Below are 26051 nucleotides of genomic sequence, written 5' to 3' on the forward strand. Positions count from 1 at the left end.
AATGTGTTTCATACAGGGAAAAAAATACCCTTTCCCAAGCCTGAATTCTTTTACACTTCAGCAGTTTATTTGAGTATAGCTATCATTTACATTGATGTATAGTAGATAGCAAAAATATCCATTATGGAACGGGTAGCTGTCTCAGTCTCTCTCACCATTTTCAGCTGAAAGGAAACCCATTATGTAAAACAGCAATGGAAGTTTTCTGGGCTTTCTTTCCCGTGCTTCACACTGGAAGCCTAAGGCACACTGAAAGGTGATGAAGAGCCTCTTTTTCTTGCCCAAAGGCATATCATCAATATTGTCAGCTTTTCTCATTGCTGATGTCTATTTCCTTGGTCAGTGATTTTTCCCATTCTCAGACCTTTTTGAAGTAAATGTAATGGCAGCATCCATATGTTGTATTTGTAAATGGTCTGAATTTTTGAATGATGGGTATGGGCCATCTTGCTGGTATAAATATGAACATTTAGACCTAGACCACAAGGTACTTTGGTGATTGATAGCAATTAAAAATTCATTCAGTGAAATTTAATGGTGTTGTGGTGCGTGGCTTTACCATTTGCTTGGTATCTGCGTACAGAACGGCTGGTAAGCACACCTACCTCTGCCTAAACTGAGGGACACATGAAATGTTTTCCAGGGTATCAGTCCAGCCGCTGCAAGCTTTATCAGGAGTAAAATGCTGTAGAATGCTCTCCTTTTCTATTTAATGGAGGTATTCACCCAAAGCTGCCAAAAGCCTGGTGCAAAAAGGAGTGAATTGAATTTTATGGTAGTGTTGGGTTAGTATTATTAAACCTGACATATTATTACTGATGAAAAACCTCAGGCAGAGAATGTATTAATTTTTCCTGTTCCTTTAGTTTGATAAGTAGAGCCATAAAAAATACATAAATCCATGGCTGCTGTTCCTTTCCTTAAGCCATTTCTTATTTTTTGCAAATGTGTGATTTCTTTAAAGGTTAGTAGGACAACATCACAAAGGGAACAGTATAACCCTAGGAAATATAATTGATGTGATTTCTAAATCAGTGTGACCTTGTGAGTGCAGTTTCTGCTGGTAGCTGTCAGTCTAATTTTGCTGAAGATCATGAGTGAAACATCATTCTTGTGCTGTAAAAGAATCCTGTTATGTGTACCAATATGTGGGGAAGCAAGTACTTCCTGGCCCTGCTTAGAGAAACCTGAATGGTGTTGGGCAGAGGGACATCAGTATTGCTTACCAGTTGCTGTGTAACTGGGCACTTGACACTCCCTGATGGGCTGCAGATTCCTGAATTAATATTCTCTTTCTGACAAGGGGGTTAATATACAAAGTATATTGAGACTTATCATGTAAGTTGTCCTGCAGGTCTCTTTAGTTTTTGGTGTTGAACTTCACCTCTTCCCAACCAGAGCTACAGTTCATTGCTGAACACTAAGGTAAAAGGTTTGGTAATCCTTAAAGCTGGTTAATTCTTGGAACATGGGTATTACTTTTTCACCAGGTGAGAAAGATTTTGAAGGTATTCTTAGACCTGATGCCCCTCTATCCTCTGAAAGCAGCTTTTCTGCTCTACATAGTCTTTATCTAGAGCCCAGTTTTGAATTTAATTTCTCTCAGTTGGAGCCTTACTACAGTTATTTTTCTGATTTTCTAGTTTGGATAAAGCAAAAATTCTATTATAACTTAGATGAAATTTTCACCGAGTTTTCACCATTCTGACTTGACACCATTTTCCACAGAAATGCTAGTCAGAACCTGACACAGAATAAGATAGTTGGTCATTTCTGAAACTCTGATTTATGGAACTGATTGTATCATGGAAATATGAAAGATTGTTTTGCTGCTTGGATTGATTCCTCCTTTGGTAATCAGTGTAGTGGGTATGTGGATGCCTTTAGAGGGGCAGTGGGGTGACAGATGTTCATGGCTACAAAGTTAATGCTTTGACTGATCAAACATCAAAGCACAGAAGTAATTCTTTTAAACAGTGGATCAGCAATGCTGCTGACTCCCTGAAAATTACTCTTGCAAAATCCAAGCGATTCTTTGCCAGTTAACATGTGCTAGAGCTGGGCATGGTAACATCAGGTGTACACACCTAGGAGTTTGTTCTGTCCCCATCATTGGTGTATGAGTGAAGAACATTTTCCCCATCTAACTGTAAAGAGTGCCTGTCTTCTTTTCTTTTTTTTCAACTTATCCATTAAATTATGGGGCAGTAACTTGTTATGCTTTTTTTTCCTGATGTATATTGGAATAATTTTTCTTTCCAACTAAACACTCATTTACAGTTGATAGTCAATTTAAGAGAGTAGGCATTGACTACAAGGTTTCATAGACAAGATGTCACTTCTATTTAATTTAGTATTAATATTTAAGAAGTAGATAAAGCCACAAGTGAGTGTAAAATCAGTGTATGTTCAGTCAAGTGACACGGCAAAATCGAAAAACAACCAACCAAAAAAAAAAAAAAAGCACCCAACAAAAATAACCCAAACTTAATTTTTTTCCTAATGATATTATGTCTTTTTTTTCACCACAGACTTTGTCTGAGACTTGCAGGAATTGTTTCTTTACGTGAACGTTTATAGCTAGTACTGGTTAGAATTATGTTCAGAGAAGCAATGAATCTAACTGTTAGGCAATAATTAGCTCGTTCTCACCTATCCATTTAGGAAAGATCATATAATTTTTCACAGAGAAATTAAGAATCATACATAATATCTGCAATTTGCCCTTCAGAAGTGTTGGGCAGAGGAGGTACGTTGCTGGAAAGGAAGCTTCTGTAACAACTGTAATTCCTTCAGTTCATTTTCAAAACCAATGTTTTTAATGTTTGATGAAAGAGAATTTGCTGCTGTGATTATTTGCATCTGGTTATATCTGCAATTATTTATTTGAATGCAGAATTGAGGATTCAAACAAAGGCTCACTGTCCATCACAGAGTAATTTCAGAGGGATTTATCAGGATCACAAGTAATTATGAATCTTTATTTTTTCAATACTACTGCTTTTGAATGAGTCACATCCCAAACAATCAGCCTGATATCTAGTCAAAGCGAGGGCAATTGCTCAGACTTTTCGGAAATCAGGCCTTTTAAAGTTGAGTGTTAAGATTATTAGAAGCTTTTTGAAACCATGTCCTTTTTCCTTCAGTGGCTTAGACTGGAGTTAAATGCAGAAGAGTTATTGTGGCAGCCACATCTCAGGTAAGCAGTGATGATATGTGAGGAAATTAGTACAAGCAAGTTAGGTAAATAGGGATTTGAAGGAGAAAGGGCATTCTTGATATATGGAAAGTGATAAGCCATAGTAGTGGTAAAGGATGGCAATAAATTCCCCCAGGGAATTAAATGACTTACTGATTAGGATGCAGATAAGTGTAAGGGAACATCTTAAATCTGATTTAAATGCCAAGAACAATTTCCAGGGGATGGTCAGGTATTGCAACAAGGCCATAGCAATGACAGGCCAGGCAAAAAGTTAAATCGATCTGTCCGAAGTGTCAGCATGATAAGGTCCTTTATATACAATACAAAAGTATATACCAGAACAGAACCGATACAGGAGAAAAGGTACAGGCTTCATCATAGCATCAGTGATACAGGAGGGACTAAATATGAAGCATTTCATGGCATGTAGGGTAATGAAGGACTCGAGAGTTTCTCATAATTTCCTCTTTTTCAGATACTTTTTCTGTATCCTTTGTTGTCTCCTCCCTTTTCTAATCCACGTGCCTGAGAACAGTACAAGGAGCCTTGTAACTTGTTACACTGAGCTAAGATGGATATCTATAAAAATTTAAATTGCGTAAATAGGTATCTATAAAATCAAAATTCTCTAAATTGCTCTGAAAAGCAGCTTATGTAGATAGTCTATAGAAATGATGAAAATACAATTAAATAAGTTAAGGCAAACTTGAGGTGACTAACGTAACGATTGTATGCTTGTATTCTTTACCTTATTGCACTAATATGACATCATAAAGAGGACTATAATTTTGGAACATGTTTCTTAGTGCTTTAATTTTACTGCAGATTTAACACATTTGTACTTCTGTGTGTAAAACAATATAATGTGAAGTACCAAAATGCCTTGAGGCTCTTCTTATATTTTTGTTTATTGGATGTATTAAGAGATATTTTTCAGAAGAGCGTTCCTCTTGGAGGAATGAAGAGCAGAGTTGTCCTATGCAACTTACTATGTAGAGATGTCAAGCTAAACATACATTTCCTTCGTTTGGAAAATTAAATGGAACCACTGGAATAACTGGAATAATTTGATAATTTTGGATTACTAATACGTGAGGTTGTAGAAGTTAATTATGTGGCATCCTGTGGAAGCTGTGTATTAATTAAATGCTTCCTAAGTGTAAGAAGGAACCAGGGTTAAATGCAAAATCATGATGTTCAGGGAATGCTTTCTGGTGCTACAAAGTGACCAAAGAACTGTAATCCATCTATTATTATATTGGGTTGAACTGTTGATTAATGAAACTGTTGTTGAATCAGAAAGATTGCTTCATAGAGCAGTAAATCAGAACTAGATGAAACTGGAAACGTGGTTCAGGTGTCTGACATTTGTATTATCACTCCTGACAAGAAGAAAACAAACTGGCCTGGCTTCATGGAGACCTCAGCAGAGTGTGACACAGGTATTATTTCACTGACTGTTACCCTTGAATTGGAAGCAGATAAATTCACCTCTGTAATTACATGGGTTGTCTTAATTGCTTGTTGATGGAGGAGTCTTTTTATTTCTGGACACAGGAAAATTCCAACTGACTGGATTTGCTTCTGTTCTGAGGCTTACCCCGACAGAGAAGGCTAATCTTCCAGCTTTGTTATATGTTTTTTTTAACCAACCATTTCCTTTTCTTTGCCAAGTGTAAGACAAACGTAATATTAAGGACTTTGATGACACCTTCACACCTTCTGGAGGAATAACTCCACGTTGTTCAGAAGGAGGATGGCTTTCCAAAGGTTAGGGATAGCACCAAGGCAATCCAATTCAGATATGCCTGTTGGAAGTGGGAAAAGGCAATGTCCAAGACAGACTGGGATTCTTTCTGTGGAAAAATGAAGGCATATTTGATTATAAGCCCATGTTTTGACCCTTTTTGTTTTCTAAAGAAACATCTTTTCTGAAGTATAAGCTTGGATAATGAGAATGCTGAAGCATATTTGAATCACTCCTGTACTTCTCCAGTCAGGAGAAGTGGTAGGCCCCCATTAGCTGCTTTGGCAAGTTTACAGCTTGCATCTAAAAGTAAATGCTGTGTTTTTCTTTAGGTACCAAGACATTGCTGGGCCTTGTTTAAACTATTACTTATCTGAACTACCAGTATATTTTCTTAGAGTTTATAATCAATTGGCTGGAAGAGTTATAAAACAAGCATAAAATAGAATTCTGGTTTTAATGAACATTTAGTTCTTGCATCATTTCTGTGTGAAAAAAAAACCAAACCAAACCAAACCACTTTTCACTTCTGAAATGTATTTTTTGCATTAGTTTCTAAAAACCATGCCAATTTGTAAGGCTGTCAAAGGTAACACCATGAACTGGTCTTGAAGATAAAGTGTATGAAAAAACTTACAGGCTGTTTGGGTCTCTCTATGCTTCTTCCTTCTCACTAGTGTCACTTTTTTGTAGCTGTCTCTATGCTTTTACCTGAAGTATTACCTATAACAATCTGTCGGTTCTTCCTTTCATTGGTACAGCTTGACACCAAAAGATCTTTTTCTCCTTTTTTACTGCTTGTCTGGTGTGTATCAAGAAAGAGCAGTGGTGTTGAGTGGCATTGCCGTGGCTGACTCTCACCCTTAGGCAGCATTGTAAGACTTTTATTCCTGCCTTGGACAGGGCTTTGTGGACCCTTTTCAGCTTAAAGTTCAGTTTAAAACCTTACATTACAATATTTACTGCTCCCACTGGACATGCTCATATTATCTATTTGTTTTGAACTGCCAGAGAGGAAATTATTGTGCTTTACAGTTTCTTTCAGAGGATGACAAATGCAAGAAAGCTGTAGTCTGAAAGCAGACTTTCAGAAAGGATGTATAAGTCTCTGTTAGTGCTTTTAGGATGCTTGAAGAGAAGATATTTCATAAGTCTCATATCTAAATACTGATGATGTTATCACAAATCTTGAAAGCAAAAGCTGTTTACGTTTGTCCTGAAGTGATAATTTTCCCATAACTGATTTGTGCCAGAGACCTGAGTGAAACCACAGGTTTTGTGGAAGGTCTCTCCAGATCTTAGGTGCTGATTTGCACATACTCTATCTACATGGACAGTTCTCTGAGAACTTTCTTATAGTGGATTACATGCTCACAGGAGCTGCTATGCTGTGAGATCCAGCCCTAATGGATTCTGTTTCTTCTAAACAGAAGTATAGAGTTAAAAAAACCCTCCAGAACATCTCTGAATTGAAAGACAGATGGAATTTCTTTACTTTGCAGTTTTCATATTGATGAGAATGTCTTTGTATATATGATCTACATGACACAGGTTTGCTCAGATCTTCTGTAGGCATTGATAGCATGATTTTCCCTCAATCCATGTTGTGTTTCTAGCAAGTAAATATTTTTATTTTTTTTACTCTGAAAGTTACCAATTCTGTAAGTTGTAATGCTAAAGTGAAATGTGGGAAACAAAGTGGCTCAACTCCAGCAAGAGCCTTAACCATTTAATGAATTAACTCTGTTAGCACAAATGGGGTAGAAGCTGTTTTCTCTTCAGCAAGGATCAAAAGGGTCTGGTAATGCTAGTGAAAAAAAAATAGCAGCCTCTTCTATGGGTTGTGAGAATTAAACAACCAAAAGCTGCCTCTGAACCAGAACATCAGTTTTATGTGTAACTGAAAAAACAGCATTATTTTCATCAGGGTATATTTGTTGCAGGTGGCATTATCACAGTAGCCTTGGCTCATTTCCACTGCCTGCAAATGTCTCACTGAGGTATTGTGTCCTTCAGAGTGACAACAGAACAACCCCATTAGGCACTGCAGGTGATGTAAATGTTCTCAGAATGCTTATGAAGGAATTTTCTTCTTTCTGCAGACTTTTAGCACTGTTTAGTACAAAAGGTTAATTGTGAGATAAGCTCCTATCTTCCTGTTTTGACTTTGCAGCTCTTGTGAAAATAGATGATGGGAAATAATTGTGATGATCTTTAGACCTCAATTTCAAAGATTTCATTAAACTTTAGACAATGCAATTCCTTCTAAGCTGCTGCTTAACACACATTTGTCAAACAGGTATTTATCTGCTTGTACAGCAATGCATCTGATGGAAAGTGGCTAGTATTGAGTTCCTTGTCTGACAATTTAAAGGCATAATTTATCCAATTAATGGCCTTCCTGAAAACCTTGTGGGCAGAATAACCCACTGAATAATTAATATTCAGATATAAATTATTGAATATAGGTTAAAAACTGTGTATCATCACAGGCTATCTTCAAGTGAGTTGAAATCTTCTTATGGAATAATCTTTATAAAATATGGTACATAGCTGGCAATAATCCAAAATACAAATACTTCATAGAAAAAAAAGATTTATTTATAACAGTTTTTTCTTTATTTCACTAGAATCTCATTGGTTGAATGTGATGAATCGCATTATCTTGGTTGTTCATTTCGGGTACATGCTTTTAATAAAGAATTGAGGAAAACGAGAACTAGAGAGACTAGAACAGTTAAATGCAAAGAAGGCTGGGAGCAGATCTGATCAAAGCCTTTGCAGATCAGAGTGCTGTGAAAAGGAATGGGAATTCTTCCTTCTCTCTGCTTTCTAAGCATAGAAGAGGATCTAATTTATGTGAAGAGAGATGTCATTTTGAAAAGCCTTCCAAGATACAAACCTTGTTTATGCCTGGTCAGCTTGTGAGATGCCCATTGCTGGATAATGCCATTGCTGAGTGTGTCAGGATGTTAGAGATGGCTGGATGAAGTGCTGGATAGAAGGACAAAAGATAAGCCTGCATGACATGTTTGAACCCCCTTTTGCTCATATTTCAATTATGCTAAACCTTCAAAATCCCCATTTTCTAGTTGAACATAATTCGTATAGTTTTGTTCTTTTTCTTCTGTATTCTTTGAAAGGGTCCTGTTTGGTAATCTATATTAATTTCCTTTCCAGTGCAGACATGTGTCTTCCATTGTAGCTTATTTTTTTCTCTCTGAATTAAATATACTAATTAATTGTGTATATATAATATTTCTACATAAATACAGAAATCACATATATAAAAAACAAGCAATTTGCACAATTCTGAAATTTTAAGACAAAAATTAATGGAATTATTTTCCTTCATAGATATATTTCTTCACAAAATATTGTCAAATCATAACAGAAATTGATTTATTCTATTGCTGTTCAGCAGAACACACAATTTTTAATAGAAATGTTTGATCTTGTTACAGAAGGAAGAGTAAGATTTAATAAACATGTTCACTGTTTAATTGCTATGACAAAGAAAATTCTATGTCCTTAAAACTAATGTATTTTCTTTTTCTTTTAAGTTAACATTAGCATTACATATCTCAAGAAAAATACACTTAATATATCACTTCTATAATTGTATCTATCAGACTGTCCTGCTAGAGAGTAGATTTGTCTTGTACTGCTGTCGCTTAGTACTTTTATAACTTTCAACCATTTCTATCAGCAAGCAATGTTAACTTAAAGTTTTAAATATATTTAAAGTACTCAACTGTAAAGGAATTTGAAACACGGGGAATCATCAATAACCTCTGTGACAATTAGGTCTCCAAGTGCTGTACGAAAATCTAAAAATGAAAAGTCAATATTGGAGGAGAGAAGGCAAACTCAATACTGTTTTTTAGCAGTATCACTAAATGTAACACCTAGTTTGCTGCTCATCATCACTATGTGTGAATAAGGACTGACCAGCAGAGAAATATAAGAGTACTTTTTAGATAATCAGTGGGACAAAACCATTATACACGATTCACCTGTATATATTCAGAGCAGCATTATTTGGTAGAGCATTTCTTCATGCTCATAGAATTCTTCAGACAAAAAGCACTCAACACAGTTCTACCTGACAATCACCAGAAGTACAGTTACAGTTAGTGCTGTAACCATGGCAAAAAGCTCTCACTGTGGTTATAATGCATGTGCTGTCTGATTTTTCAGCACATAAAGCACTACAATTTCTTCAGGTAAAAAAGACTTAGTGACGTGGCATTCTGTGAAGCTCATCTGTCACTATATTTAAAATAATGTACATGAAGTGTAATATATTTAGCTTTATCTTTTTCTGCATGAGGCCTTTGTTCCTCAGAATATTTGTATTAAATCTGTTTTTCCCTTCTGTTTATATGTGATACTCCACTATTCAATTCTTCTGAATGCTTGTTTACAAACAAACCCCCCAAAATTGATATTGAAATGTAAATACGATATAAGCAACCTGCCTCGATTACACTAAAATGCATAGAAAATGACCATATTATACCATTCTGAGCTCTGAATGTTCACCCAAAATATAATCCATCGCTAAACACTTTTTAAATCTCATAATGGGCCATTAGTGTGCTGTCTTCATATGCCAAATCACAGCTGAAAGCAAACAGCTAGAAAAGGCTAAAAGTAAGCATGCCACCTTTCGAATTAGTCAGGAGGCAGAGTTTTGGCTGTCTTCACGCTTCCTCTGTATTCACTGGCTTCCAGGGAGCAATTCTGTAATTCTTACCAACCTAGGGCATAAGAAAATCAGACTAAAATATTGTTTCAGGCAGCATTATAGTGAATTATACAATACAAATAGGACAGGACATGCTGCAAATGCTGGTAGGTGAAAGTTATAACAGCAAAGGAGATACGTGACATTTAAGTGTTCAGGGCCTGTTGAAGTGTTTTAAAGAGGTCAGGTTTTCAGTGACAAAATGCTTATTGATTGGAGTCGAAGCATTCTGTTAGCTCCAACAGGCCAGTGCTACTGGGAGGAGTCCTTCAGCCAGCCATTTCTGGGCCATTCATCCCCTTAGATAATCTCATCCCTGTCACTGCCCAGCCCCTCAGGTCGACAATGGACTTTCCTGGCTGTGCCAGAAATTACATTCTTCCAAATTCCTTCAGTTCCCATCTCTGGAAAATTTCTTACTGCTGAAACTTGGTTGTGATCCTGAACAAAAAGCAGCCTCACCCCTTCCCCCTTCTCACTGCAGTTTTGAAAATGAGACACTTCTGCAGGATGGAAATCTTGGCTTAGGGTCTGTCCTTTCACAAACTACCATGAATTTTGACAGAGCAGAGTAATCAGCAGGCTACCACTGGAGCTGTAGATTGAACATTAGATTGGCAGAGTAATTGTGAGGGAGGAAGTGCATCGAGGTCTAGCTTAGGCTGGGAATTGGCATTACAAATCAGAGTGACACTGCATTGGCAGAGCTACATACTGGGAGCATGGTCTGGCTGCTTATCCTTCTAAACAAGTAAAACCTCAGTAAGCTTTCCCTGAATGATTCAGCCTAGTACATATCCAGTACTCAGAGCCCAAGACAGAAATTACTGACTGTATTTGCTGTCTGATATGTGAAGCTTGATGGTGATTTGTATGTTTCATGGGGATTCTTTTGGATTGCAATAGGAAACAGACATACAAAGTCGTACAGAATGCATTAGGTTTTGGTCAGATATTTTAAGCTATTAGCAGTTTGCTTTAAATCGCCAGCACTGGACTATTTATTCTGTCTGTGGTTTTAGATGTGATGCAGTATTTGGATTTAAACTTCTTTGGGAGTCTGTAAGCATTATTGTAAGAGACTGTTCCCTGACTGTGCTAGTACAGAACTTGCCAAACATATTTTCTCAGATAAACACATTCTTTCTTTCTGTTGTTCACTTATTGGTGTAATTTCTCATCTTTAGCCTTTTCTTGCTACATTTGCAACAGGCTGGGAATCAGTTAAGCCTTGAATTACTTGAATGTTTATTTGGAGGAAAGAAACACTTGCATTTATGTATATCAAACTATAAAAAGATAAAGAAACTTGACAAACGCGAGGTGTTGAGAGGATCACTAAAAATACCAAGTAAGCAGCATGTTAGAATATAGGTTTGCAGACATTCAACCTTTTCCTTTCAGGCTATCAAACAAGGCAACTCAGCATCCAGGGAGTCAGTGACAAATGAACTGTCTCTCTGGGAAAGTAGATTAAATGCTAGCATAGTTTGTGCTTCAGTTCAGATTCTGATAATCCTGCCTGCCTTCCTATGTGGAAGGGGGAAGGTTCTGATACTTTCCGATTACTCATATCTTTTTTCCTTTTTGAAACTTTATCTGCACAAAAAGCAAAAAATTTGTCAGGGATTTCTGTAGTTCTGGAGTGGGTTGTGGGCACCTGGGCTGCATCAGGCTACAATAATCTTGACACATTCAGAATATTTTTATCTTATCACACGTGCTCTGGCATGCTTGCTGTTACCGCATAGAAAATGTATTTGATTAAATATTCTATGGGCTAGGTTAAATAAAATCTCTAGGATTAGATTTCTGATGAAAACTGAGGTATTTATCTTAATTACATGTCAGAATGGTGAAAGCATGAGGGATGAGATGCCCCAAATCCCAGTGCTGATGGATTCAGGCAGTCGGTCTCTTTTCATTTGCTCCTTTTGAGGCTTCTGTGTAAATACATTACTCTTGACCTGATTTTCCTTTGACCCTAAGAAATATATTAAGCCAAATCAGGGAATGGACTTTCAGTGAAAACCTTTCAAAGATCAGTTAAAGGAATTGTCCAGAATTGGAATAATTTTTGAAAGGAAGAAAGAAGCAAAGAAGGAAGAAACATTTCACAGTTCATTGAGCTTGTAATTATCAAATAATGGACATGTCCTTGCAATGTTAAAAGCTCCATTGAAAGGATGCTGGGTTTCCACATATGAAAACTAAAGTACATAAAATTATATATTTATATATTTATATAGGTTTGGAAAATGAAGTCAAAACACTTTCTAGAAGTTCTAGGTTTAGAGAAGCTTCAAAATCTTAACAGTAACAATGCATAAACGCATTAAGCTGGATAATAGGCAGTGACAATTCAGAGGAGCTAAGTAGTGATAAACACGATTAACCAGGCAAGTATTCACTTGTCATTCTGCAGCTGATTCAGGATGTAGTAACTTATTCAACAGTCCCATGATTTCAGAAGAAGACACTTGTGGTTAATTGCATGGAGTCCTGAGCTGACTGTTCCTTATCTAATAAATCTTTTTATTGATCTTGTGGGCTGAATATCTGCTTCACTTCATGAACAATAGTGGGAAAGGAGAGGGATATTTTGAAAATTATCATCTGCTGACAAACCCCCTTGCAGGGAGATGTCCTTGCCATCTGCTAACGTGGCTGTTCTTGCAGCTCACGCTGCTGTGTGCCGCAGTACGAAGGATGATATGGCAGATCACCCTTCAGACCGTAGCTCAGTTGTTTTTAGGGATCAGGTGGCAGTTACAGATACATCATCTCCATCAGTTCACTGAACCAGAGGAACAATATTGTTAAGTGCAGAAAAATTACATTTTTTCCTGTTCAGCAACAGAGCCATCTAACAGAAATTCCCTGTTCTATATTTGCATCTTGCACTAGACATTTGCATCTCATTGAAAGAGGAAATTAAATTACTTTTACATCAGTGATTTCAGTGATCTTGCTTCTAATGAACCACTAGCTGATTAATTTTCCTTCCTAACGTAGCACTCTGTTTCTCTGTAGGAACATTACCATTACAATCTTTATCCCTCTTACAAGTCGCACAAAGCAAAGGATGTTAAAAGATATTTTTGCTCTACCTGTTTGGGGCAGAATATGCTTGCATATTCTAGCGATCCAGAGGACTAGGCAATACCATATCAAAGAACACCCTGCAATTATTTGTTCAAAAAGAATGTGTGAACTTCTAAAGTGCAGAAGGTAGAAACATGGTGCACTGGTATGAATATGGGAGTTGGAAAGTCTGGGTTCATCTTTCTGCTCTGCCTTTCTCTTCTACCAAAACTTCCCAATGACAATGGATTCTGGTGAACCTCTTCTCGCTCTCTGCAAACAGGGGCACCAGTATCACTGTGTTTCAAATTGTTGCATTAAATAACTGGAGTGCCCATGGGTTCCTGGAGCTGTACTTAGTCCGGTTGAAGGCTTGAGACTGATAGAATAGATTTCAGGTAATGTAACAGAGGTTTATTTAATTATCTCCTCTAAGTGTTGACTTTACTGAAAGTTGCATTTACTTTAAAACTACTGTTTCACCTCTTCTTAGCAGCAGCTACACATAATTGTATCTCAAAGTAAAATATGGGGAACATGTCTTTGAAGGGACGTGTCAGAGTACTTCCCTGTTTCATAAGCAGACCAGAATTAAAAACATTCCATTCATTCCCTAATCTCTTAAAACAGCCATAAAGACCTCATAACACTGACAGAAACAAGCTCTTACGAATCACTACAAAAATCCTGCCTTTAAGAGTCTGATGCTGGTGGCAGTTTCTGCCATTTTCTCACCTTTCCCTATGTGCTAACTGTGCCAGCTCTGCCTTTAAAAACCCCCATGCAGCAGACTCTCGGGAATAGCAAGGATTTGAAGCCTAAGTGCCTGGTGGCATTTTGGCAAACTCCTGTTGTTATGAGATTACTGTGCGGATAACTTGGGGAAAAAAAAAAGTCACTTGGGCCCAGAGAGCTGAGAGGTGGAAAGACATCATGCATTAGGGCAGTGCTTCCATGTCTCAGCAGCTCCCAGGCTCATGCATGTTCTTTGCTCTTCTTGGGGCTGTTTTTTCCTCTGAACATTAACTGATGTCTCTCTACTTAAACTGGGGGTTGGTATGGGGAGAAGAATGACCCCTGCAATACTGGTAATTACTTTAAAACTTAAGGAAATGAACTTTAACAGCAAATAGCTCATCTTCTTGACAAGTAAACACTTTAGAGTTCCTTTCAAAGGGTAATAAAAATGCAGTGGCTTAAAGAAAAAGAACGTATTTTGTGTTTCAGATGTTTGCTGGCAGGTCCTGAGCTGGTGTAAATGAACTCTGCTCCATTCAAGTCAGCAGACTTTTAGCAATTTATGCCAGAATGGATATTTACTTTTTAACCCATGGAAGCAGATTTAAGTAAGGTGATCACATGTAATCGTACTGGAAATGATGGTTGCTGTTCAAATGCTGTTTTGCATTGTCTGACCCGATGCAAGACACATTTCTAGTGGCAAGTACAAACCTTGAGGCACTCTAGGGAATTGAATTTCCCTCGATAAAGCAAGACTGCTGTGCTCTAAGTGCAGGTTTGAACATCCTTCATAGATCCCAGACTTCCATTAGGCCTTGATATTTCATTTATTGTAACTGTTGAGAAAAAATACAACCAAAGGGAAAAGGTCAAATTTTTTGTTTCCTGTGAGTTATTGGGAGGAATTAAATACAACTGTAACAGCGGCATCTTCACAGCAAAACAATATAAAATCTTGAATGACGGTGAGAGAGAGAGAGAACCATTTCTGTTACATTAAATGGCTGGAATACTGAATTCATTTCAACTCCAAACTACTTGAAGACTTTAATGAAGGGGGAAGGAAGCCAAATTACTCCGGATTTACAAATGCACATAGACTTGCCCAAGATCAGGGCTTGGCCCATGTGCCAATGTCCTCTTGTCATTCCAGGTGTCCTCTGTTGTAGTTCACTGCTTGTCTACAAGACCAGCCTTTTTTCTTGTAGACCAGTCTTTCTCATTTACTCTCTCACAGTGCAGTCTCCCAAGGTAATCAGGAACTATCCTAATTAAGTTCTGATAATTTGAAGAAAAAGGGCCATTATATACCTTGGATGGGAAGTACTATACAAGGGTCGATTATTATAATGATGATTATTATTAAGCATTTCAGACTGTCTATCTGCTCTATTGACAACCTATTTGCAATGATTATTTTGACATGAATATTCATAAGGACCATAGAGATATAAAGTACGATACTTGGCAACATTTATGCAATTAAATACATATTTAAATTCTGCTGGTGGCAGTGGAAATTAAAATCTTAAGACTGATTAGAAGATGGTTAGGCTCTATTAATCTCCACCATCTATACATCTATCCCTGTAGCTATCTGTCCTCTTTAGATGTTTCAAAGGTGTTCATCTGTGCCCTTGAATTACAGAATAATTTTAACTCTTTTATCATAGTGTAGAATGTCGCAACTTCTTTAAAAATGAATATGTATTAGTATTATTTACATAAATATCTGCATTGATATCTTAATCTCTGAAATGTAGAAGTGCCATTTTTCGTGCAGTCATAAAATTCAGTACCTTTTCAGTGTGAAGAAAAGTATCCCATTTGAACAAACTAAAGAGAGTAAGGAGAGATAAGCCCTATGCTTGTTTGATGGATAAAAATTTCATTTAAATAAGATCAATAATCATGCCAAAAGTTAGGTTTCTCTAAAGTTACATATTGTCTGTTTGGAGCATTCAGCCTTTTCAGCCTTTGGGCAGTTTTTTACAACTGGTTTTTTACTACGCTGTGTAAAACGTAATGAGAAACTAACTTTGGTTTCATGATTGTCTGCTGCTATCACGAAGAAAATAAAATCAGGGTCCTTGCTCTGCTTCTGAGTCTTTCTCACTTTCATCTATTTCAGAGAAAAGGGAGATTTGCAGTAGGAGTTTTGCCCAAATGAAATACTGCATTTGTTGAGTTTTTGTTTGTTTTACAGCCATTGCAGGAAAGAAAGACAGTGGTAAAAGCTGGCTTAAAATGTTCCTGTTTATTGTATTTGAACAGACAATTCTACTGTATTCAGTTGAAGTATGCTTCAGAGTGCCTGTTCACCCTCCGTACAGCCCTGAGAGTCCATTTATTTCACACATCAATTATGCACTTGACATTTTAACACTATGTCTCTGATTTTAATAGGCTTTAGTAGCTGCATTCTGATTAGAGAGAAATGTTTCATTCAGAAAAGGAGACACCGGTCACATTAAGAACAGAAACATAAATTGCAAAATGTTAAAATTAATGTAACGGGAACCCAAGAAAATGGTAAAATACCTGTAGAATTTCCATCTCCTAAGGTGTTTTCCTGTGTAAGTCCAGAAAATACACTGCTGCTGTGATACTGAAATCTTTTTTTGGATCTGCACCATTAAGAATAGGATTTCCCTCATGGTTATTATATGCCACAGCATTTAGCATTGTTTCAAGGATAATTCAGTGGAATTGGAATGGGTCTGAAATCACTACAGATGTTCTGAGTTGAGGAAATTCCCAGGTGGTAATTTGATGTTTTCAGCTTTCCTCGTTGTAAGATCTGTCTTGTTTGAATGTCAGCTGCATGTGGCTGATGTTTGAAATCATCTTTCTAGGTCTTGCCTCTAAGAGAGCTGTGCTGGTTTTTTATTTCTTTTAGTAAGATATTTCCTACAAATAGTAATTAGTCCAAAGCAGGGATTTTTTGAGTGCTATTTAAGTTGCCTCAGTCACAAATGACCTACAAGTCATTTTACAAGGAATTTGCTGGTATTCTGTTAGCAGCAGCAAAATGTTCAAAAACATTTGTATTAATGGAACTTAATAACTGGACTTTCACCCTTTTTATTAATTGAGAGTTTAGACTTCACACAGGGTTCCTAACTTTGCAGAAACTAGGGAAGAGAATGATAAAAGCAATTTTAATTGGTTGCTATCTGAGAATAAGGAAAATACAAATGTATGCAAAAAAGCTTCAGAGAAATAGGAAAAGTCAGATTTTATCCTATTCTTATTTCTTCAGGAGGTGCTTTAGCTACTTTAGGAAGCTTCTGAGAGTAAAGATTTTTCAGCCCATATGAGCATCAGTATTAGGAATATTTAGCTCCTGTTAAAAAAGATAGAGTTTTTCCCAGAAAAATGAGAGATGAAAAGCAATCCATCCGGTTTCTAGGCCAAGTCCAGCCAAGTATTTTCTCATTGTCTTTAATAATAAAAACAGAGTATATGCAAATTTAATTTTAAGTGAACCCAGTTTGCACTTGCAAGTGAGCAAAAATTCATCCCTTTGGGAAGTCTGTCACTAAACTCAATGGCGTAAGCCTGCAAGTCTGATACATATATATCACTGTCACTCTGAGCAGAAGGGAATGAATTTACAGAGAATAATTCCATTTAACCTCTGTGCATGTGCCATCCCTTATTTAAGATTTTTGGCATATTCCTCTCAAAGCGTCCATAGAAAATGAGAATCCATTACCATTTCAATCCAGGGAAATTATGACAAGATTTTTAAGAGTGTCTCCTGCTAGACTGGAATTCGTAATGCTGTGTTTGACTGAGTCTACATAGTAGTACCAGTGCAGCACTGGGCCTGGATTAAGGCCTTATACCTTGACCAGGTAGTCTTCCAACAGATACTTGTGAACCTCTCTGCAAATAAAGTATTTGGCAGAGGAAGGACACCAGGACTTGCATCAGAGAGTCTAATTCTTACCTCCCCATATGGATGGGAAGATGGAGAGCAAAGCTCTAGTCTGAAATGTTCTCATTAAGAGGCTGCTTAGGAAACAGACCCCCATCACTTGCAATCAGTCAGTGCACCTAGCTCCAACTAGGAGCTGCCTGGGTGAGTGATCCCAGCACTTCGGAAGGCAAAGTGTATCGGGCTTGTTTTCTCATAATTTAAATTAATGTGTTTGGCTGAGGCCTAATACAGACGAGGAGTGCCCAGACAGTCAGTTACCAGCTCTCAGATGAAAACATGTTTGAGGATTGTTTCAGATGTGTTGGCATCTCAGTGCACATGGTGTTAATTTATTGTACTGCCCAGGGAGTTGGGACAGAAGAGCTGCATATAATGTCCATATATTGCTGCCTTGCTGCCTATCCATATCTCTAAAGCAAAGGACCAGAAGGGTATAGAGGCTGTCAGTGTTACAGTTTCCAACCAAAAGAGAATTGTCTCAGAAGAGAACCATTTCTGATGTGAAATATATACTTTTTTTTTCCTGCTAGAATTATGAATGAATATGAGAAGTTTTATGGTGTTGCTGTTTAATGTACTTAAATTCTGATATGACAGACTATACTGTCACTACAGCAAGTAAATTAAATCGTCATCAAAATGTTACGCAGAGCCCCTGGGCTAGGCTATGTAGGACATAGTGCATAAATTGTGCCACTTAGCCCAAAGCACTATAAATCATATACACTTCTAGCTACAATTTCCTCCGTATTTTTCCTAGCTCCAGTGTGCAAATATGCAAAATGAGCAGAAAGTTTCTGGTTTATGCAGTGATGGCCTCAAGACTCAAACCAGCATGTGATTCACTTAGAATTCACAGGGATTTTTACCAATAATTTTCTAGTTCATTCCAATGGCTGTTTAATTTCTGAGTATTTAAGATTCAGATCAGATTTTCAATGCTTAAAATGCATTGAAATGAAAGCTTCAGTTTTCTAAAATTCATTTGCAGGAACAGGATCCTCAAGGAAAATAGTTTACTAGGTCTCATAGTCTGAGAGCAGCGGCTGGGAGAAGGTCCAATGTTAGAGGTAAAACAGGACACGTGCTGCACCATCCAAACCTCTGTTCTTCTCCTCCGTACCTGATCCACATGGCTCAAAAGCAGGAGCTGCTGTTTGTTGTATATCTGCAATGTGGTGTTAGTTTAGGCTTCCAAATAATGTTTATATTCTTTTGCAAGTTGCACAATAAGCATATAGATTAAATGTTATCTAGGGCTATATATATAAATATTGGGGAAGTCTTGGTGGCTGTGAATTCATAGGGTCACATATTGATCTTTTGACTGACTTACTTATATACCGTCTTACTGAGTAAATGCCACCGTGGGAGTTCAGGGAGTAAACTACTATAGTAGTAAGGGTGTCTGGATATCAACTGTCAATTGGAAATATGTTGTTAAACGCTTTTTTTCCTTATTTTTTTTTCCCCCAGAGAAGGAATGCTGAGTTGTAATAAAATACTAAGTTTCTTAAAAAAAAAAGGTAGGGCAAATCCCTGCCTCTTCCTGCAAAATAAATACTAACTATAAAAAAAACCCACCTTTTAATGGACTTATTTAATGAAAGAAACTTTTGTCTGGAAGAAAACTGTGATGCCATTAATATGTTCAGATATTCAAACAGAGCAGATTTTTTCTGCTAAATCTGCGTAATTATTGTCCCTTGTGAAACATCTACTTGACATTACATTTACAATAATAAACATTAAGTCTACATTTGATTTATATTGAACTGATAGTCAGAAACTGTAGCAAGGTGCTGTGCCTGGAGGTTTGCAGGCAGAAGTAAAAATACAGCACACATGGAGGGGAAAGAAAAGATTAAAATATTCATGTTGAAATTTACTTTCTTACAGTTTTCAGCTCCAAAGGCTGTTCAGTACTTCCTGTGCTGCTGCACTGGTGATGAGCTAAGCTATTGTGGCCATGGCTGCAGAATTAAGACACAGACAGTGTTGAGATTACTATGATTTCTGTAACTGGTAAATCATGATAATCTGGGGGGTCAGTACAGCCTTAGTCAGAATGAAGAGCGTTGGATAACAGGTGAACAAATTTATATGCATTTAAAATGCAGGATGTGATGCTGCATGTCTGTACTGATAGTTGGGGTATTTTATTTGTTTATGAAGTGCTTAGGGGTCTGTTTCAGTAGACCGCAGCACTACCAGATTCTGTCTGCAGTAGAGTGCAAACATCTTATTGATTACAGTGACAGTTTTTTCTGATGGAAGAACTGGAAGTCAATGGGAAGGGAGTGTTTTGAAGACAGAAATTGGTCTATAATTCATGAACTGATAACTGTCCAATTATTAGAACATAGTGAAGGAGAGAAATGGCTCTGTGTTTGATGACTTCATGTAGTCACACAATTTCCAAATGCATGTTTCTTTCCCTGAATGGCTCTAAAGCTGACAAAGACGTGCTTTGTTTCTGCCTTGTAGCAGGAATTATTCCTCTAAATAATATTTTGAAGAAACAAATATTCCACAGAATTACCAAATTTTCAGTGTATTCAGATTGTGCAGTGGCTGTTGCCAAGCACTCTCCTGAGTGGTTCCAAAGGATAAACTGAGAAAAGTAATTTAATTGTATAGTAAATATGAACAGTTTAATTTAGTGAGCACTTGGCATTTTAAGGTATGTCTGTGTAGTCCTACTGTTTTAAGAGGAATACTCAGAAGTTAAAGCTGTATGCATCTTCTCTCTTGTTGCATTGTAGCCTGAAGAAAAAATGGATAAAAGCTTTTATCCCTTGATGCTACAGCTAACTAAAAATTTGAAAAAGGCTGACTTCTCAAAAACCCGAGCCCTAAAAAAAAGCATTTTAAAAAACCCCCCCAAACCTGTCTGGTCAAAACCAACCACCAAGATTCCAAGATTAAAACTTAAGTAAAGCAACGAATACAAAAAAGAAGCAATAAATAGCCCAAATCTACGACTGTTGTCAGTTGTCTCTTTCGTTTATGACTTCTTGTAGATCTGCTCTGCTGGTCAGTTATTTCTGCTGCTTGGTAAAAAGTTGGGACATTTTGAATGGTATCTTTTATGTGTCAGGGTGTGTTTAAAGTGACTCAGTCATATCGGAATGATCAGAGTATCTAATATTTAGGACTGTTTCAAGAGACATTGTAGCTTCCATGTGCAAGCAGTTTCACATAATCAAGGTTGTGTGAGGTATTGAAGAAAATGTAATTCAGGTGGTCAGACTTCAAAGACCAGTTGTGTGTGTTCCTTACACAGAGACAGGCTCCTGCTGAGTTAAGCTCCTGCTCTGACACATTGTCTGTAGACAAAACCAGGAGTCCAGAGAGTTAAGCTTTCTAAAATTCAATTTGTGCTTAAAAATAGGTGGTAGAAACATTATTGTGGTTTAGATAACAACAAGCAGGCCAAGCTTGCTAAATAATAATTCACCTGAACACTGAAGTGACTCAAAACCTAACTGGCTTTTCAAAGCTTGGTTCTTCGATGAACTGACCACCTTACAGGATCATCACAGGGAGAAGATACGTGTCTTATGTTCCAGTACACTAAGTTTATGCTTGGACACATGCAAGTTCTTTTAGGTAGAAGATCAGGTGTGGTTGGGCCTGCAAAGGCAATTTTAAATCGAAATATAAAATATAGATTTCTTTGTTAAACTTCGAATTTGTGACCAAGTGTTAGGCTGGTGTGCTAGTACCCAGGTGGCTTGAGCTGAGTTTTTCTTATATGAAAATTCAAAGGCAGAGATTGCCTGACTGCTTTGCTATTGATATCCCTTTGTCTTCTCTCAATGGGATGTTTATTCGAGATATAGAGAAAGCTGAACCTTTTTTTGTCTCCTGATGCTGTTTTCTTGAGTCAGGTTTTGATGCTCTTAATTAGACACTGTCACTTTGTATTAGAGATGGTCGCGCTTGTGAGCTCCATGCATGATGAAATGAGTAATATCTAATTGGACTTTCATATGTCAGCAAATAGATTCTGTATTTATGCTTCCTCAGTTTGTTAGGATCTTACTTGTCCTTCATAAGTCCTCAAAATACCTTGAATCCTTATTCAAGGTATAGCTGTCTCATCTCTTATTTGCTCTTTTCCTATTAAATAATCTTCACCTTTGCCACCTTCTCATGATACTGAAGGAACGTTTTTCCTATTATCTCTGATATTCCTTCCTAGTAATGGCTCCCTTTTAACCTTCGTTTTTCTAACTGTATACCTATCTAGTTGTATAATACCTTCCCATTCCTCCTTTATGTTCTTTTTAGATTTTTAAGTTCTTTAAAGAGTCATGCCAGGTCTCTGTCCTCCATGGTAGGCTCTTTTGCCTTTGTCTTTTTAATATAGTCTGTTTTGATAACTGCAAATTCTCCTGCACTACATTTTCCCTTAGAATTTCTTCCCAAAAGATTCAGCTTACTAATTCCCTGAACCTATTGATTTTTGCTGTTCTTATTGCACTGTGCCTTGCAATAGAGAACTCAGATAATTTCTGGGTTTTCACCCTCCTCAAATTTCTGTTTTCAAATTCTTCTCCTTATGAGTTAGAATCAAATTCGTGGCACCAGTTCCCTGAGTTCTCTGCCCTCTGGACAAATGAAATTGTCCCTGAAACACAGCAAATCCCTTTTGGGCAGCTTGTATTGTCCAGATTTTTTTCCAGATATAGTTTGGTCATAAAATCTGGCTTTACTGTTTTGTCCTTTGGATTTACTAGCTATAATTGAGCTCAATTTTCCTCTTTCTTTACTTGCTGGTAACTTGCGCTCTGCAAGAAACCCATTCAATGATACTGTTCTTTAACTTTCTGGAGAAAGAGGAAAATGCTTAGGGCTAGATTTACAAGGAGTGAGTCATCTTTCACTCAGTGTTCTTACAGTTCCACAGACAAGAAAGCCCAGAAGGAAAAGAGCGTCAATATTATTTCCAAACCTATTTCATAAAGGGGAGTTTGAAACACAGCAATTGTCCAAAGGTCGTTCTTGATGTCTGAGGAGGATTTGAGAATTGCTTAAATCTCCTTAATTCCAGTTCAGTGTCTAAGTGACAGGCAGTTTTTTCTCATAATTCATCTATCTCTAGTCAATTTTTTAACAGTTACTCAGTTTCTTTCTCATCTGATTTTGATATAATCTAATTAATTATTTCACAGTTAGGGGATTTTAACCCTTGCTGAAGAATAAATTGCCTTCTTTAGGGTTTCTTTGGAAAGACAGATTGTCCAAAGAAGGTAAAAATGGGAGGGAGGTTTAAGTGAATCAGAAATGGTAATTCTGCTTCAAATGTTTATATAGCAAATTTTCCTGTCCACAAACATTTCAGATACATGTATGGATGGATGGATGAAGGTATGTATTTAATTGTATATAATTGACTAATGATTTGCTATCCATTGGTTTAGGTAATAGTGATATATGTTGTTTATCCAGTTATGGAACAGTCTTAGATGTGAATAATGTATTCTGATCCTTGCTTCTCACAGTTATCAAGTGGAAAGAGAACAGACTGCAGGGCCGCAGCTCCCAGGGTCAAGGTTTCATCCCAGTAGGAAGGGTGGAAGGAGAGGAATATTCACAGATTTCTGCTGCTCACAATGTCAAATCCTGCACAGCCCTCAGTCAGCTGCATCCTTTGCTCCTACACTTATCTCTAGAAGGAGCTATCTTGCATTCATACCAAATCAACTTGGTTTTCTTTTCTTTTTTTGATATTCTATTTTTCTTTTAAAGATTTTACACATAACCCTGCCTCTTTCAAATGCCTTTGGTTCCCTTCCCAAGCTTCTTAAACCCAGAGATGCCACACAGCAAAAGGAGCCCTGCCAACTCACATGCTCTGAGTACCTTATGTAGAGGGGAGCCTGTTTCACTTTTGAATGTTGGTTGATAGATAAAACTATTGAAGCTATTTTCTAAACCCCTTGAAACTGCTCTTTATAGATACTCAGCTGGTCTTCCTGTACATAAGTAATAATATCTATGAGAAACACACGAAGAACTGCCGAGAAGATCGAAACCAGCATTTTATTCCCAAGCAGCACTAAATTTTTCTCATAAAACTACCAAAACATAAATAATTAAAAAAGTAATTTCCATTTCCATTATTCAGAATTAAACAGCAGCAGAAGTGGGAAAGAAGGGGACCAGAAAAGAAAGCAGGCAGAGGTGGTAATAAAAACTGGTGACTGACAGTAGTGGCCAAAGCAAGCTAATCAGAGAGATCTCTCAGAGTTCCTGGTACATAATGCACTGGTTTTGTTTTTCCACAGTAGAATTTCTGCTGAATATTGGCTGACAAATGTGCCATTGGCTTGTGTAACTGCTATTTATTATTTGTCATGCAGCTTGGGGATTGCAGCTATAGGCTAAGCCCTTTTTTTGCCTGGCAGCATACCAACTCAAAGCAGAAGGATAATTGCTTCCACAGAGAGGTTAAAATAACACAAAGATAACATAAATAACATATAGATGCAGACAGATACGTAAACTGTTACCTAATTCTGGGTAGCAAGGTGTCTACTGGTCAGCTAGCCTGTATAGAACAAAACACAGTATTAAAGAAGTTAAACATGATATCCTAAATTCAGAACTCTTCATAGCTGTGTTGGAGCAGATCAGGGACCAGGTAACAAAGATAAGGAACACTCTTCTCCCTTTCTGTTTTTTCTAGGAATAATAATTTGCCTGCCCATAGCAAGGTTTCCTCAACAGTGGTTCAGCTGTACCTCGTGAGTACCTTACTCAAGGTTTACTCAAGCCTTTTTTATTGCTTTTCTCCTCTATAGGGATGTGGAGTTCAGTCGAAGTCTAGGAGAAAAAGATGTGTAGTTGTATCTCAGTTTCATGCGGTGGTAGTTTATATCAGGAAAACTGAAACTTCTCAGGCCTGGTATGTATTCAGTTCTTTTACATAATTCCCAAGGTTTAATACAGTAAAACATGTAAGTTGAGCAATTAAATTAATGAATAATGTCACTGTTGTTTCAGTAACATAAGGTAAAGAGGCGACAGTTGTGGAATGATTCATTTCTGATGCACACCCACAAATTATCATTCCTTGTTCTTGATTTTGTGTGCATAATTTTGCACTTCAACAGAGAATGGCCTCTTCACTGCATGGCAGAACTGTGCTAAGAAGTTTGCTTCTGCTTCCTAATGTCCTTTAAGAGATAAATGATCAAGGGCTCACAGTTCTCAGTGACATTTAAATGATGGATATTGCAAAAGTGCAGTAAGGTCCAGAAAGCCTGCTTAGGTTTCTGCAATCTGGGAGTTGCAGTGCTTAAAGAAATGAGACTTTGAAATGGGGTGGTTGAAGGTCAGGAAATTTTCCACTATGGTAGAATAAGACACTTGAATCCTGCACATGATGCAGGCTCAGACTAGAGCTTGCTAAATAGTGGGGACCACCAGCTGTAGGGTCTGTCTCAATACTAGCGCCGCGAGCTGCATGCTGAGTGTTCCTCTGTTCTGCAGATTCACAGACTAGACTCCTTTCCTGCAAGTAACAGACTACCTTTTGTGACATACGTATAGTTAAACCCCTCAGTATGTGAGAAGACAGGATGCCAGCTCCTGCACCTTTGCCTGTTAACTGTACAGAAGTGGACCAAAAGCCAGAACTAGTCATACAAGACAGTATTCCTAGTCTCCCTTTGTGTCTCAGCTGTAGGGCTGTATTCTTCTTGGCTTGCTTGCTCTCCCCTGTCCTCCTAATACTCATGCCCTTGGCTGCAGAGTGAGGTATCCATGGCAGGTCTGGAGGCATCCTGGGCTTCTATAGCTTGGTGAATGAATGAGTCCAGCAAAGCTGGATGGATCCTTCTAGTCATGAGGGCAGTGGCTCTCCAACCTTAACTTGCAGAGGAAATACTTTTCCTACTAAGCCACAATGCAGTCTGGGCACCAGCACCAATCTCAGCTGTCACCTGTGAATAGTGTTGCAGTGGTTATTTTTGTTTTGAAATGTGAAATGCTGGCTGTGTATCTCAGCTCTTTTTTGAGCACTCCAATGGAATTTTTTGTATTTTCTACCTTGTCCCTGAATCCCAGGTCTGGGACAGGGGTATGAGCCCTCTTCCTAATCTTCGGTGCTTTTATGGCAGTGTTAGTTTAAAATTTACAGAGCATTTCAGTGCAACATATTGGAACTGAATTGGTTTGGATGGACCAGATTTAGCTGGTAAATACTTTGACATTTAATGTGTGCGGTTCACATTTTACTGCAGATTAACTGCCACCAGTTCCCACATCAGCTCAGATGTATGTTCAGCAGTCTTTACTGTGACTGCACCATAGATATATTGCACTTTCCAAGAGGAAAGAATAGTGTTTTCCTCCTCAGCAGCGTTGTAGTGAGGTAAGAAACATTGTTAGGTGTGTTGGTACACTAGTAAAGAGTAGCTGGATGAATGCTAGCATAATAGTGAGCAGTAACTAGGAATCTCAAGTCTTAGCAATTTTACCTTGCTACAAACAGACACTAAAGTCTATCCCAAGGTCAAATTGGATGTGGGTAAGTGGGAGACAGTGGAGCAAATGGACTGTACAGCTG

At 37.6% G+C, this 26051-nt stretch overlaps 1 long non-coding RNA gene across 6 annotated transcripts in view; it reads left to right on the forward strand.

Annotated features, from left to right (window-relative positions):
- The window catches only part of LOC134170281 (uncharacterized), a 225925-nt gene that overhangs the window by 175526 nt on the left and 24348 nt on the right, over positions 1–26051 (forward strand). For 3 of the 6 annotated variants that reach the window (XR_009967200.1, XR_009967195.1, XR_009967199.1), the window contains exons 1-2: positions 16805–19495; positions 24168–24225. This is a non-coding gene — a long non-coding RNA (uncharacterized LOC134170281). Of the gene's footprint in view, positions 1–16804; positions 19496–24167; positions 24226–26051 lie in introns of those variants that run through there. The other 3 variants (XR_009967196.1, XR_009967201.1, XR_009967198.1) reach the window with 2 other exon arrangements.

Source organism: Pezoporus occidentalis, unplaced genomic scaffold, assembly GCF_034315485.1.
Source record: "Pezoporus occidentalis ecotype Australia unplaced genomic scaffold, CSIRO_AGI_Poc_V1 ctg37, whole genome shotgun sequence".
Classification (NCBI taxonomy): Eukaryota; Metazoa; Chordata; class Aves; order Psittaciformes; family Psittacidae; genus Pezoporus; species Pezoporus occidentalis.